Source organism: Wyeomyia smithii, chromosome 2 (assembly GCF_029784165.1).
Source record: "Wyeomyia smithii strain HCP4-BCI-WySm-NY-G18 chromosome 2, ASM2978416v1, whole genome shotgun sequence".
Taxonomy (NCBI): Eukaryota; Metazoa; Arthropoda; class Insecta; order Diptera; family Culicidae; genus Wyeomyia; species Wyeomyia smithii.
In genome coordinates, this window is record NC_073695.1 from 27,650,142 (window position 1) to 27,665,458 (window position 15,317).

The 15,317-nt window shown below is 39.5% G+C and overlaps 1 protein-coding gene across 2 annotated transcripts in view; it reads left to right on the forward strand.

Moving 5' to 3' along the window:
* The first annotated feature begins 539 nt into the window (after positions 1–539).
* LOC129722357 (RING finger protein nhl-1) overlaps positions 540–15,317 on the forward strand; it is a 165,082-nt gene continuing 150,304 nt past the window's right edge. The window contains exons 1-2 of one of the 2 annotated variants that reach the window (XM_055675742.1): positions 540–631; positions 1,228–1,474. The gene's annotated coding sequence lies outside the window, so the exon portion shown is untranslated. The remainder of the gene's footprint in view (positions 632–1,227; positions 1,475–15,317) is intronic. The other variant, XM_055675741.1, reaches the window with a different exon arrangement.

Genomic DNA, 15,317 nt, shown 5'->3' on the forward strand with positions numbered 1-15,317 from the left:
AACCGTTGGTAATATTTATTGCTGTGATAAAACCGTTAGAAAACCAAGTAGCTATAGAATTGTTACTTGGGATGTTATTGTGTTGCTTTTCAGGGGATTTTTTTTGGCCAAAGAATGGTGTGACCACCGCGCGTTATTAGAGGAGCCGTCGAGCCGGCGAATCAACACACACTCACGAGGAGGTCGTATTTTGTTATTTTCGGCTAGTATCGGCCCATGGTCGAGTGGGCCAAAGGCCTTCACGACAACGATTTGCGTGTAAGAACTTGCATAGGCAAAAAATTGGAAAAAAAACAAAACTAAAAATTACGACAACGGAAAGACAACTTCCATACAGTCTAACTACAAGACATTTTTCTGTACACTCCCGCGTGGGCCCGCACTGACGGACCAATTAACAATCACGCGCACCTTAAGACGCAACTGCGGCACCGAAAAAGCGAACACACATGGCACGCATCGTCGTTGCCAACCGGCCCCCCGACCGAAGTCCTCTCAAGTGACCAATCTACCACCCTACAAAAATCATCTCATCTTTGCTAGTCGACCACCGGCCTTCGGAGCCGCCTGTTAGAAGTGAGAATTGTTTGCAGCGACCGACGGACGTTCGACGGCGAGTGGTAAAGTGCCTGTGTGTATTCAGTTCGGTGAAAAGTGACCCCGCGGTTTGGTGAATATTTTTTGGTTCCATCAGACGACGGTGGAGGCGATCTTCACTCAAAATACACGTGTTCACGCAATAGAGGGCAACCGGTTTCAAGTGAAGTAGAACACCCGTCGTGGGTCACCTGGTGACTGCAGCAGACCAAGTGATCATCAAGCGTGTGACGGTGACGAAATTGCAGAAAATATTTTCCACTTGAAATGAATTCGGCTTGCGTGTGCGTGTTGGTGTGAGTGAAGGTGCGTGCGCCGGCGCATCGCAGCCACAACCCACCGCTCTGGTGGAATTTCGGTTTTTCATTTTTCCTCCCGACTTGAACCGGCTCAACCGACGGAACCTTCGTGAAAGTGAACATATATTATTTCAACGGTGGGTGCGAGGAAACGAGGCAGATTCTGTTCGGGGGAGGGAAACGTTTGAAGTGAAATTCTAATCAAAACGCGCTCGCACGTCGTCAAGCCGACGCGGACCGAAAGTGGTTTGAAGCCGCCCCGATCGCTTTGAGAAGGGTTTAGGGTGAAAATAATTTAGTTTACGGACTGTTGTTTTTTTCTTTTCGGTAGCTCTAGTAGTAATTCTGGATCTGTGGGAAGTACTGAACAAGCGAAGTACTACTTGATAGTGAAAGCGTTTTCCTCCTCGTCGAGTCGAGAGTGAAACTGGAAACGGGAAGCCCAGCCGGCGACTTTTACTTCCACCCGACAGCCGGGAATGTGGAATGCGAAACTCGGCGACTGGGCGCTTTGATGATTTGCTGCTGATGCTGAATGTGGCTGCAGAGAAGGACACTGCCAAACAAAGAAGAAAAAAGTGAGTCTCTATCTAGAGTGTCTCTTGTGGTGTACCGTTTTTTTTATTTTGAAACATATTTTCCCTGCTCAAGGGCTTTCCGTTCGCCGGTGTTTGTTGATGGATGGATTGTTGGCTGTACGGTTGGTTAGAGAGAAAGAGCAAAGCGAGAGAGAGAGAAAAAGAGAGACAGAAGGAAAGCAGTAGGAATAGTATAAAAATATATAGCGTCGTCAGATGGTATAGAATTTCAAGGTCGACAATTACAGGGATAGTACTTAAGCGCTTCTGCCTTCTGTCGTTGATTTATGTACCATTCGAGATTGCCGTCAAACAAGAGCGGGAAAAAGTATCAGACGTATTCTGAATGAAAAATACTACCCAAGCTGACGGCGGATATTCGTTACAGCGAATGTTACATAATTGCGAAAATCAACGCTCGCTACTACAGGAGTGAATCATTCGATATTGCCAATTATTATTTTTATTTTATTACGTGACTACAAAACCAATAGCAGTTTTTTTTTGTCTTGATTGCAGCGTTGCAATCAAAGCGGTGTTTCTTTATTGAAAAAAACTGAACGTGACACGCATAACTGATGCTACATTGGCATTTCACATTCAATAAAATTATAGGACAGGTTTCATAATTTGATATTTTTCCTGGAAGTTACCGGAGAAAAAGAAAATTATAGTTCATAAACCGTGCCGTTCTGTTTTGTACATCATAGGCGGTTTTTATTATCTTCTGAGTTGGAAATTGAAGGAATTTAAGCTAGAGCCTTATGTGATCTTTCGATCATGCAACTGAGGCTACCAATGGCAAAAAAGCATTGATTGTAATAACTTCTCATCGTGTGAGATCGTTGTCAATTGCTTTTGCACTCATTTGTGATGTTCAATTGTTTTTATTGCGTATAACACAGTGCAACAATTTTTTTGCCTTGGCTTCTATGTATGATTTTTTCCTGTATTTTGGTGCAAAAACAATTCCCCCGAGTTTGAACACATTTGATTCTGAGACTTTTTTACTCAATCTAAGACATCATTTGACTACCGCTTTTAGATATTTGCGCATTACAATTAATGCTCATACATACTTGATATTATATCACTTTGTGAAATATACTCAAACCATGCCGAAACCGTTTTCGTAGAATCACCGTTTTGAGCTCAGTTTTTGTCCGATTCAAGTTCTGTTTCTTTGAAAAATGGGCAAAAAATGGACAAACACTCAGAATTTTGATATTTGGCTTTAAAACGTAATGACGCCTAAAAACATCGAAAATATCCGATTTCTCAAAAATTACAAATGGCGCCATCGTTGACACTTAAGGTGGAATGTGTTCAATCAGGGGGAAAATTGTTTTTGCGTCAAATTTATGAAAATATCATGTATAGAAGCCAAGGCAGAAAAAAAAAGTAAAATTTTGTTGCACTGTGTAATCAACAGAGTGAAAATTGCGATCATTTCTTTCTTGAGATATATTTTCTGTTTCGATCTATTGGCGTGTTTTTTCTATTCCAAGTTTAATTCGAGATTCTTTGGTCTATTTTGGCCTTCAGAGGGGTTCTTTCTGCGATTCTGGACTTAATATGGGTTCACTATCGTGACCTGTTATGACCTGAGTGAATTTGATTAATATATTTTTTCAATGATTTGTGTTTGTTTGTCTGATTTATTGTGTCTCATTTTACTAGCATAACACGAACAAAAGTGTGCGGATAGATGCTAAGTCCTAGCATATTGAAGCAGCAGTGAACATTTTCGATATGTTACCTATCCTTAATTGTACTTCAAACTCACAGGAGGGATGTAGGAATGCAACCAATATCATCTGCGCTTTTCGTCATTTTTGAAGTGTCATTACATTCTCTTAGCTGCTATTTGATCTTACTAAGATTAATATGAGACATTACTCCAAAGTGTTCTGTGAAAACCACTCGACATAATCAGTACCGGAGATTCCCGCAATTATTTCTAACAACTGCCTGCCTTATTGATAATTCATAAACGATTAATCAACGGTACTTGAAAATCACTGGACGCTAACTAAATCAGAAAACCGTACAGAATTTGTAGTTCAACTTCATTTCGGCATGTCATGGAAATTTTACACGACTGTCGTTTCCCTTATTTGGACCATCCATTTGCTTGTAATTATTTTAGCATCTACAACTGCTGTGATGCATGAAAAAATATAAAAAATGGATAACTTAATAAATTAATTACTTGATTTAAAACTCAATATGTGTATTGTAATTTAGCCCAAAATACATTTCAAGTCACTCATACATATTGTACTGCCGAACTGTGACGGAACCTATTCTCGTCGTTTGTGATGTTCAATAATCGTGCTCTTTAGAAATACAGAGGTAAAATATAACGTAGGCACTTTGGGCACTTACTATTGAAGGGAGCCGCTGGTATATCAGAATAAAATTTAACTGTAAATGTTACATTTTCTTCGGCTAAGTATATTGATAGTGTTTTTGTTGTTAGAGCAAAAGTGATATTTTTGTCTGCAAACGCCAATCTTTTTTTTCGAGTTTCCGATATATGAAACCTTGTTTAAAGTTTATTTTTAATTTCTACACAAAACACATCGTGAAAAAATCGTGAAAAAATATTTTCAGGAGATTTTTTTCAAATTCATTATATCCAAAAACTTATTTTCAAACATCCATTTTTTGTTTTTGGGAATTAAACAACTCAAAAATCCACTTTTTAAAAATCCGAATTTTTCTGCGAAAACTGCGCTACCTAAATCTTGATATTTATCAGAACTTGCAGAAAAAGAATCAGAAAAGTTAAAATAGAACGCTGTTGACTGTGACATATAAATTTATTTATTCATTTATTATTTTTTATGCATTAATCATTACATTTTTTTTTTAAATAGTTCATTTGACACGGCACGATACAATTTATGTTTAACTGAGCCAAGTACATTTTTTTTTAAATTCTTAATTAGCAGGGAAAAGAGGGAGGCCTTTTTTTTTCTCGCGGCCGACTACGAGCTAGTGGGGATTTAAGGTGAGAGGAGGGGTGTTACAATTTTGTTTTTAACTATTTTATATTACAGAATGTATTCATTTGTACGTGGCTAACCAGTGATGTTCTCTTTTAGCAGTTTTGGTCTGAGGTGTCTGCGTAAACATAGAGATGCCGAGTCTTCGTTTTAGTGTCTCCAGCCGGGTGTATCATTCTCTTTCAGTTTGTGACAGAAATTGTATTCTAGCAAATAGATAAAAGAAATCAAATTTTAATGCCAGCATTTTTTATAAACCCGTATAGCTGTGTCATGTACTGGAGATCACCGCTTCCCAGAATGTCTCTAACGGGTACGTTCGGTTGTTTTCCTCGGGCCCGAAGGGAATCTATAAGCTCAGACCTAACACCACAGTATTCGGTACACGACCAAACAACATGCTCGATGTCATGGTAGCCATCGCCACAAACGCAGTGATTACTGTCTACAAGCCCTATACGAAAGAGATGCGTGTTTAACGTATAGTGATTGGACATAAGTTTGGACATCACGCGAATGAAGTCCCGACCTACATCCGACCCCTTGAACCATGCTTTCGTCGATACCTTAGAAAAAATGGAATGTAGCCACCGTCCCAGTTCATCTGAGTTCCATGATGATTGCCAACTGTTGAGTGTTCTCTGACGCAAAATGCTATAAAATTCATCATAAGCAATTGGTCTTACATAAATATCGCCATCAATAGCACCCACCTTAGCTAAAGCGTCAGCCTTTTCATTGCCCGGAATGGAACAATGAGAAGGGACCCACGCTAAGGTAACCCGGTAATTTTTATCTGTTAAAGCACTTAAAAACCGCCGTATTTTCCCCAGGAAATACGGGGTGTGCTTCACAGGCTTCATCGATCGCAGAGCCTCAATGGCACTGAGACTATCTGTGAAGATGAAGTAGTGGTCTATGGGTACGGTTTCGATGATTCCAAGAGAGTACTGAATAGCAGCAAGTTCTGCGACGTACACGGAAGCAGGAGCATCGAGGTTGTAGGAGGCGGTAAAATTTTCGTGGAAAACACCGAAGCCAGTGGACTCTTCTAGATTAGATCCGTCAGTGTAAAACCTTTTATCATAACTAACATGTTTAAACTTATTGGAAAAAATTTTAGGGATCTCTTGGGGTCGCAATTGATCCGGGATACCAGGAATGTCTTGTTTCATGGTGGTGTCGAAGAATATAGCATTATTAGAAGTATCTAAAAGTGCGACATTGGAGGAATTGTATGAAGAAGGATTAATATCTTGAGCCATATAGTCAAAATATAAAGTCATAAATCTGGATTGAGATTGAAGGTCGACCAACCCGAAATTTTCAATTACTAATGGGTTCATAACTGTGCATCGAATTAGCAACTGGTAAGAGAGATTCCAAAAACGATGTTTCAACGGAAGAATACCCGCTAACACTTCAAGACTCATCGTATGGGTCGACTGCATGCAACCCAAGGCAATACGCAAACAACGATATTGTATTCTCTCTAATTTTATAATGTGCGTGTTCGCGGCGGAGCGAAAGCAGAAACAGCCGTACTCAAGAACTGACAATATCGTTGTTTGGTATAACCTTAGAAGGTCTCCTGGGTGAGCACCCCACCAAGTTCCGGTAATCGTACGAAGAAAATTAATCCTCTGTTGGCATTTTTGTGTCAGATACCCAATATGACAAGCCCAGGTGCATTTAGAGTCGAACCAGACCCCGAGATATTTAGCTACTAAAACCTGAGAGATCGTTTTACCCGTTAGTAGGAGCTGCAGCTGAGTTGGATTATGCTTCCTAGAAAAAACGACCAGCTCAGTTTTCTCCGGAGAGAATTCGATACCCAGCTTAAAAGCCCATTCAGACAAATTGTCTAAGGTATCTTGCAATGGTCCTTGCAGATCGCTAGCCTCGCTACCAGTAATGGATACAACGCTATCGTCTGCAAGTTGCCTTAGCGTGCATGAATTTGCAAGACATTCATCGATGTCATTGACGTAAAAATTATATAAGAGAGGACTTAGGCATGAACCCTGGGGAAGACCCATGTAACTAATTCGGGAAGTTGTCGAATCGCCATGTGAGAAATACATCTGCTTTTCTGACAACAAATTGAGCAAAAAGTTATTCAAATTTGGGTAAAGTCCCTGCGAATGAAGTTTCTCGCTTAAAACTTCTACAGAGACAGAGTCAAAAGCCCCCTTAATATCCAAGAACGCAGAAGCCATTTGCTCTTTCCGAGCAAATGCGAGTTGAATTTCAGTAGAAAGCAACGCTAGGCAATCGTTCGTCCCTTTGCCCCGGCGAAAGCCAAATTGAGTATCTGAAAGTAACCCGTTTGTTTCGACCCATTTGTCTAACCGTAAGAGGATCATTTTCTCCATTAATTTCCGGAGGCAAGAGAGCATCGCAATCGGCCTATATGAATTGTGATCAGAGGCAGGTTTCCCGGGTTTCCGAATAGCAATGACTTTTACCCAGTCAACCACAAATCGTATAACACTGAGTGAAAATTATCGCAAATATATCTTGACGAAATCTAAATCGTATACCACGCTTATTATCATGCGCAGAAATTCAGTTTCAATTGTATATCATGGTGGAATCTAACCGATTTACGATTGTAGGATAAAAATGTAAGATAGTGTGAAACAAATCACTTTTAATCGGAAATTATCGTATATAAAAACGTATATCAATAAATTGCATACCATTATTCTTCAGTACGTATATCGCCTCCAAAATAGTACGCATATGCTGTTTTCATGCGTCAAGTACGAGTTTGTATGATATATATGAGTGCGGATATTGGAATCGAAACATTATTATACGTATGAAAATGTTGACTGGGTACCTCCCTCCAGTCATGCGGAACAATATTTAGCTCAAGAAACTTGTTGAACAAATTCAACAAGCGTCTTTTTGCAGAGTCGGGTAGATTCTTCAATAGGTTGAATTTTTTTCTATCTAACCCTGGAGCCTTATTGTTGCACGGCAGGAGAGCCATTGAAAATTCCAACATCGAAAATGGAGGCTCTTCCGTAGTTACTAAAAACGCGTCGCGAAAGGTTTTCTGTTCCGGTACAGAGTCCGGACAGACTTTTTAGGCAAAATCGAGTATCCAGCGATCTGAATACTCCTCACTCTCATTCGAAACGTCACGGTTCCGCATGCGCCTGGCGGTATCCCAAAGAGTGCTCATCGCTGTTTCCCTCGACAACGCTTTTACGAACCGCCGTCAGTACCCGCGTTTTTTCACCTTTACTAAGCTCTTCATCAGCCTGCCCAGTGCCTCGTACTTTCGAAGCAGGTTGACAGTGCCCTTACTCCCGGTAGACCTTATACGCCGCGAACCTTCGCGCGTACAGCTCAGAGCACTCTTTGTCCCACCATTTGTTGGGAGGGCGCTGTCTAATCGTTACCCCGGATATCGGTTTCGTCTGAGCTTGAGTCGCGGCGTCGATTATCAAGCCAGCTAAGAACGCGTATTCTTCCTCCGGAGGAAGTTCCTCGTGAGTCTCGATAGATTGCGCTATAATAGACTCATAACACTTCCAATCAATATTACGTGTAAGGTCGTAGGAAATATTGATTGGGTTCGGGGGAGTTGAACCATTAGCAATTGATATAACGATTGAAAGATGATCACTACCGTGGGGATCGTTGATTACTTTCCACTGGCAATCTAACGCTAGTGATGTCGAGCAAAGGGATAGGTCAAGCACGCTTCCACGTGCTGGAGGATTAGGTACACGTGTCGCTTCCCCAGTATTCAAAACTGTCATATTGAAGTCGTTGATCAAGTTACAGATTAAAGAAGATCGGTTGTCGTCGTACAGCGACCCCCATTGCGAACAGTGAGAGTTAAAATCTCCCAAAATCAAAAAAGGTGCGGGAAGCAATTCTGCTATATCAAGGAGTTGCTTCTGTTCAATCCGCGCGGATGGGGGAATATATAACGAAACAAGGCAAAGGTCTTTTCCTTTCATATTCGTTTGAATGGCAACAACTTCAATATTCGAGATCAAGGGGAGGTCGATTCTGACAAAAAAATAGCACTTTTTGATCCCTAAAAGTACCCCTTCACCGTGTGAGTCTCGATCTCGACGAATGATGTTGAAATCGTGGAAATTAAGTTGGTCATTTGAATTGAGAAAAGTTTCACAGAGCGCGAACGCATCACAATTGTATGTGTTATCAAATGTGAAAATAAATCGAATTTGGGGATGATACTTCTGCAGTGATGTCGAGCAAAGGGATAGGTCAAGCACGCTTTCACGTGCTGGAGGATTAGGTACACGTGTCGCTTCCCCAGTATTCAAAACTGTCATATTGAAGTCGTTGATCAAGTTACAGATTAAAGAAGATCGGTTGTCGTCGTACAGCGACCCCCATTGCGAACAGTGAGAGTTAAAATCTCCCAAAATCAAAAAAGGTGCGGGAAGCAATTCTGCTATATCAAGGAGTTGCTTCTGTTCAATCCGCGCGGATGGGGGAATATATAACGAAACAAGGCAAAGGTCTTTTCCTTTCATATTCGTTTGAATGGCAACAACTTCAATATTCGAGATCGAGGGGAGGTCGATTCTGACAAAAAATAGCACTTTTTGATCCCTAAAAGTACCCCTTCACCGTGTGAGTCTCGATCTCGACGAATGATGTTGAAATCGTGGAAATTAAGTTGGTCATTTGAATTGAGAAAAGTTTCACAGAGCGCGAACGCATCACAATTGTATGTGTTATCAAATGTGAAAATAAATCGAATTTGGGGATGATACTTCTGCAGTTCCACTGTAACACAGTGACAAAATTCCTAACCTCTTTCGACGTATTAGTCATCGAAAGATACGATAGCTGAAATGAGGGGCCAAGTTGCTGTGAGTTGCTTCAAAAAGGTTTTCACTGTAGGAAGAAGGGCAAGAAGAATGTTTGGAAGGGGATCTGGTATGTTGAATGTTTTAAATATCCAGTCCACAATATCAGAGAATTTTATGAACCCTGTTTCTTTTATGTCTTCTGATCGAGAAATGGGTGCACGAGGGGTTTTTGGTGCCCCAGGAAGCGGTGGGTACTCCTGGTTTGATTTGAAATTAAAACCGGGGGGTACTTGCTTCGGTTTTTCTTCACCGCTTCCTTTCTGTGTTGTCTTATTGGTCATTCCGCTAGGGGTTATCTTACGACCTTTGCGAGAAAGATTAGGAGAGTTGAGCATTCTCCTCTTCCTAGATCCCTCTGTCAAGGCATAAGAACACCCTTCGACGGGATCGTCAGATGTACCCTCATCGGTTGGCAAAAAGGAAAAGATGTTTCCTGTCGAGGGTGGCTCAGCCCTCTTAAGCATTTCTGCAAAAGAGTGCTTTGATCGTTCCTCAAGGGAACGCTTAATTTTTTCCTCGCGCTGTTTGTACGCGGGACACGCCGAAAGGTCATGCCGAGTTCCCTCGCAGTAAAGACACTTTTCAGTATCCTCACTGCAAGCGGTCTCAGCATGATTGCCTCCGCACTTGCTGCAGCGTGCCTTGTTGCAGCAGTAGGTGGCTGTATGACCTAACTGCTTGCAGTTTTGGCAATGCATGACCCGCGGTACAAACAGGCGTACAGGCAGACGAACCCTGTCCAAAGTGATGTAGTTCGGCAGTGCGGATCCGGCGAATGTTACACGGAAGGAATCCGAAGGGAGGAATTTTTTCTTCCCTTCTTCGATGGATACTGAAAGTAATTGCTTGACATCCAGTATCTTCACATATTGAATCAGGGGGTTCTTAAAGCAGCCAACCCCGTGACGCAACCACACCGTCGATCTCCACGTCCTTGGAAGGGATGTACACGCGGTACTCCCTTGTAAAGAGCTCGTAGCTAGCAATTTCTTTTGCTTGCTTCAAGCTACTCACGACAACTCGCAGTTTATTCGGCCTCACCTTCGTAATCTCGGTTACGGCCGAAAACTGTTTTGCCAGGTCCTTGCCTATTTGTATAATGTTAAGAGGCTTCTTCATGGGCCTAAAGTAAACTACGAACGGACCTTTCGAAGCATCTGGGTAAGCTTTCACCGTGTTGCCGGTACCCTTGGTACGGGGCTAGGTAGCGGGGAAGGTAGAGGGGAATTGATGGGGGCGATCTCAATCTCTTCCCCATTTGTTTCCACCTCCAGGAATAGTTGCACCTGCATGTCGTCCATTTTGCGGGAGCGTTACGCTCTACCGCACACAAACGATAAATATTCGAATGTGGAGGGGGGGTCAAGTAGTTGATATTAAATTTTAAAAACAATTGTTCAAACTACAATGGATTAAAATTAAAAAAAGACATTAATACTAATACTAATAACAATAGTAATAATAGTGATAATAATAATAATAATAATAATAATAATTATAGCAATAATAATAATAATAACAATAATAATATAATAATTATAATAATAACAATAATATTAATAATATTAATAATAATGATAAAAATTCTAAAGTGAATACTTCACCGAACGTCTAAGTCACGACCTCACGGCTGATAGTTGGATTAATCGAGTGTCTCCGCAGAACAAACAATGACGATCCAGCTTCGTGTTGTGACACAGTGGCCGTATCTTACACTCGACCTTGTAGATGCCACTTGTAGTTGACTTCCACTCGCTCGATCGTATGATGGTCCGTGCTGCTAGCGAGTAACAGCGGTGCGGGAAAATTATTCTTGCTGATATATCAGCTGCGTATCAGATCACTGGCGGGGTAGCCTGCCCCTACCAGTGTGCAGAAGATGTATCTGCCGATATATTCAGGCTATTTTTATCGCACACAAGAACTAATCGAAAAAAAAACACCCGTACGATAACTCGTGTATTGTTATTTTGCGAATCAAACGGAGATAAACAATTTGCGTCTAATCAAGACGAAAGCAAAACAACGAATAATTATTACATTTAGAGTAAGGATTATTTCTTTTTTAATTCTACTCTAATCTTTAATAAATCTAATCTTCAAAAATTCTTCTCTAATTTTAAACTGTATATGAGCAATTCCACAAAAAAACCGGCAAGCAATTTATTCGATCGTTAGGTGAGGTGTTTCTATAGGCTACAGATGCCATTTTGTGCTATTTGTTTAATTTTTTGGAACACGACTATTTTTTTTAGCTGAAAAATGCTGGGGTGGCATGTGCAGCTCGATTCGAGCGATTTTCGCTATTTTCGAGTACATCACATACTGCCAGTTTTGCTTTAAGCTTAAAAGGAGCTATCATTGTCATTTGTCCTTCGGCCAATCCAACCCGCAAAATCGAAAAAAAATACGAAAAACAAGTTGTAGATAACAATTTTGTCTTTTCGAAAAAAATATACACTCTAAAAAAGTAAGAGGATGATGTCCAAGACACGACCGCATGGTTGACGTAGGACTACGATAGTTTTATATGTCATTTTGAGATTACAGACTCTGTTCGATTTGATAACGTTTCACTTTCGACAAAGTTCAATTTTGGCACACATGAGCCAAGTTCAAGTACGGCAATGGAAAGTTGTGTTCATATGTTTAGTATCTAAATATTTTTTTGCAGATGTCAAGATACAATGAATTTGATTTTTCTCTATACCACAACCGCCAGATGCAACTATGACTGTCATATTGAATTAAATTCATTTACCTGGAAAATTATAACCAACAATACAGCTAGTTTAACTGTCTGTTTAAAGATCTGCACGGAGCATTTTGGTTTTCTATTGTCTTTTAGATAGCCTATATTTAATCATTCTAATAAATCTGAGAAAAACAGAGTGTAGAGTTAAAAAATAAACAACGAATCTTATCTTAACATGGCAGGAACCCAATGTAGCTTAAAATTTCAAGAATTTGAATGGAGTTTTTATCATTACGACATGGATATGAAAACCACTACGGTTGCAGTTCAAATGCCATCTACTGTGCACGATTTTTAACTTTTGTTGGAAATATATTTTAATGACTATATTACAATCTTTCGCAATATTTTACCTGCCGATCAAGACATTGGTGTTTGAAATCTGCTCAGGGGTAGTAACACAATAAGCACTTTAAAATGATGAGAAAACGTCTGTTGCAGCTACAGGAAGCGAGCTCGTGATTGGTTGAAAGCTGCGAAACTGGACTGGAAAAAGTGGGTTTCAACTAAACTTTTAACTAATTTACTATTCAATGATATGCCAATTATTGTATCACAAGTTTTGGCAACGTTCGCCTTTCAATCAAAACATTGGTGGTCAAAATCCATTCAGTTGCAACATCGAACATCGTGATACACTGTTGCGAACAGAATTTTTTATCCCCGGCCGCACAGCGTGGTGTGCGACACCTTCTGATTTTTGCTTCTATACTACACAACAGTAAAGAAGAAGGCAATTCGATTGTCTTCCAGGTCACAACACGATATCTACGCGATAGCCTAACACGCAGCACTGTATATGGCAATGTAGTTTCCATTTGGCTTGGCTGCGAAATCTGTAATCTGTACAGAACAGAATCTGTACCGAAAAAAACCGAGAAAATCTATACATTTCCAGATAAATATGTACAGTTGGCAACAGTGGTAGTCACAGCAGGCAGTTGGTGTCCACTCATGAAGTCTGTGGCAGGCGTGCTTGCATCTGATTGATCCATTGTTCGTGGAAATTCGACCTTGAAACTTTTCATCCATTTGCATTGTTTAACAATGACGTAATAATGATAAATGAAGAAACACAAAATTATCCATCATTTTATCATTACAACGACATATTAATTCTTGAGATCCGTCATTTGGTTACATCAGTATCACCGTTTGAAATATTTCATTTCAACACCACACTTTGATTTTAGTTTTCCGCAGTATGTAATATTTTGTGTGTGAAAAAAGTTAAAATAAAAATTAAAAATTGATTATCTGAAAAAGTTCATTTTAAAAAAATCTTAATTCTTTCAAAAAAACTACAAAAGATTGTCTAAGCAATAAAAATATTTTTACAGTCAAAACGGTTTATTTGATTGGCATAGTGTCTTTGACAAAGTTATAGATATTTGTCCTTCCATAAAAAAATATAGGGTATATTTTCAAAAAAACTTAAAATGAATTTCAAAAAATTATAACAATTTTTTCCTGATTTCTACATGATCGGTAAAAAATACAAAATTTTGTATTTTTATAAAAAAATTAGATTTTTAAAAATGAGCTTTTTTAGATAATTGATTTCTAATTTTTATTTTAACTTTTTTTCACAAAAACAAGACGGAAAGACAACATTGTTATCTACAACTTTGCCGAAAACTGAGAGAGCGTTTCACTCATCAGCTGTAAGTAAAGTCGGGTTTGCTCACGCTTCCTAGAAAAACCTACTATCTCAGTCTGCTCCGCGGAAAATTCGACACCTAGCTGTGGTGCTCAAGTGGAAAAAATGTCTAAGGTATCGTACAATGATCCTTGCAAATCCGCAGCTCTGGCTCCTGTCATAGAAACCACGCTGTCGTCTGCAAGTTGTCTTAAGCATAAGCACTGGGTAAGACCCATGTAACTAATTCGAAATATTGCAGATCACCATGCGTAAAATGCATGTGCTTTTTGGACAGCAAATTGTGCAAAAAACTGTTTAAAATTGGGGAAAATCCTTGTCGGTGATGTTTATTCGAAACGGAATCAAAAGCTCCCTCAATATCCAAGAACACGGGTAACATTTGCTCTTTGCGAGCAGAATTTCTGTAGAATGCAACGCAAATTAATCATTCGTCCCATTGGCACGGCGGAAACCAAATTAAGTATCTGATAGTAGACCATTTGATTCGACCCAATGATCCAAGCGACGGAGTATCATTTTCACCATCAATTTCCGGCCCAACCTGTGCTCTGGTGGAAAAGTACATTAAGACGACTTCGATACTTGGAATCGAGGGAAGGTTAATACGAAAGAAAGAAGAGCAGTTACTAATCCCTAGAGGTACTCCTTCGTAAGAAGTGTCTCGATCTAGACGAATAATGTTGAAATCATGGAAGTGAAGATCTAGATGCAAAGCGAACTAAGTTTCGCGGAGAGGAAATGCGTCGCAATTCAATTTGTTTATCATTTATTTGAATGGGTCGAGTTTGGGAATGATACTTCTGCAATTTCACTGTAAAACATTGATTGAACCGCCGACCCTAATCGTTGAATTAGCCATCAAAGGATACGATCGTAACTAGAAGGGGCCATTTTACGGTCATCTGTTTCAAAAATGTTCTAACTGTAAGTAGAAAACCAATAGAGAACTTTTAAGGAGATAAACGATATCGAAGGTTTGTATAATCCAGTCCACGATATCTGAGGGTTTCAGAAATCCAGATTCCTGCTGTGTCTTGGTTGTGTGGTCTTCCACATAAACGTGTGTTTTGTATGGTCAAATGCTTATTTGAAACAACGTTTATTTATAAAATGTAATTAACAATAGTTAAGTACTTTCGAGTAACTTTTACATAAAATATTCTGTAACTCTGTACTCAATGAAGATAGGAATTTCGTTTGTTCAGCAAAGTTTCATATTTTAGCACGTTCCAAAAATTTGCCAAATAAACCATTCCTCTAACACCAAAAGTTAGTATTTTAAATATATGAAAACCTAATGTAGCATATGCTCGCTGTACTCTAGTATGGGTGGATTGGGACAAATAGAACCTACAAAAGCTAATAGTACTTCAGTTTAACTTCAAGGAAAAGTATTGACATCATGATTCTACTTGCCCCTTTTTAAACTATACGTTCTTGAAGTTATTGAAAAAAAAAAACTAAAATATAACATAACTTTGTAAGGAAAAGCCCTGGAGATATATTTTAATTTTTTGAATAAACCATTCCTTTATTTCTCAACACC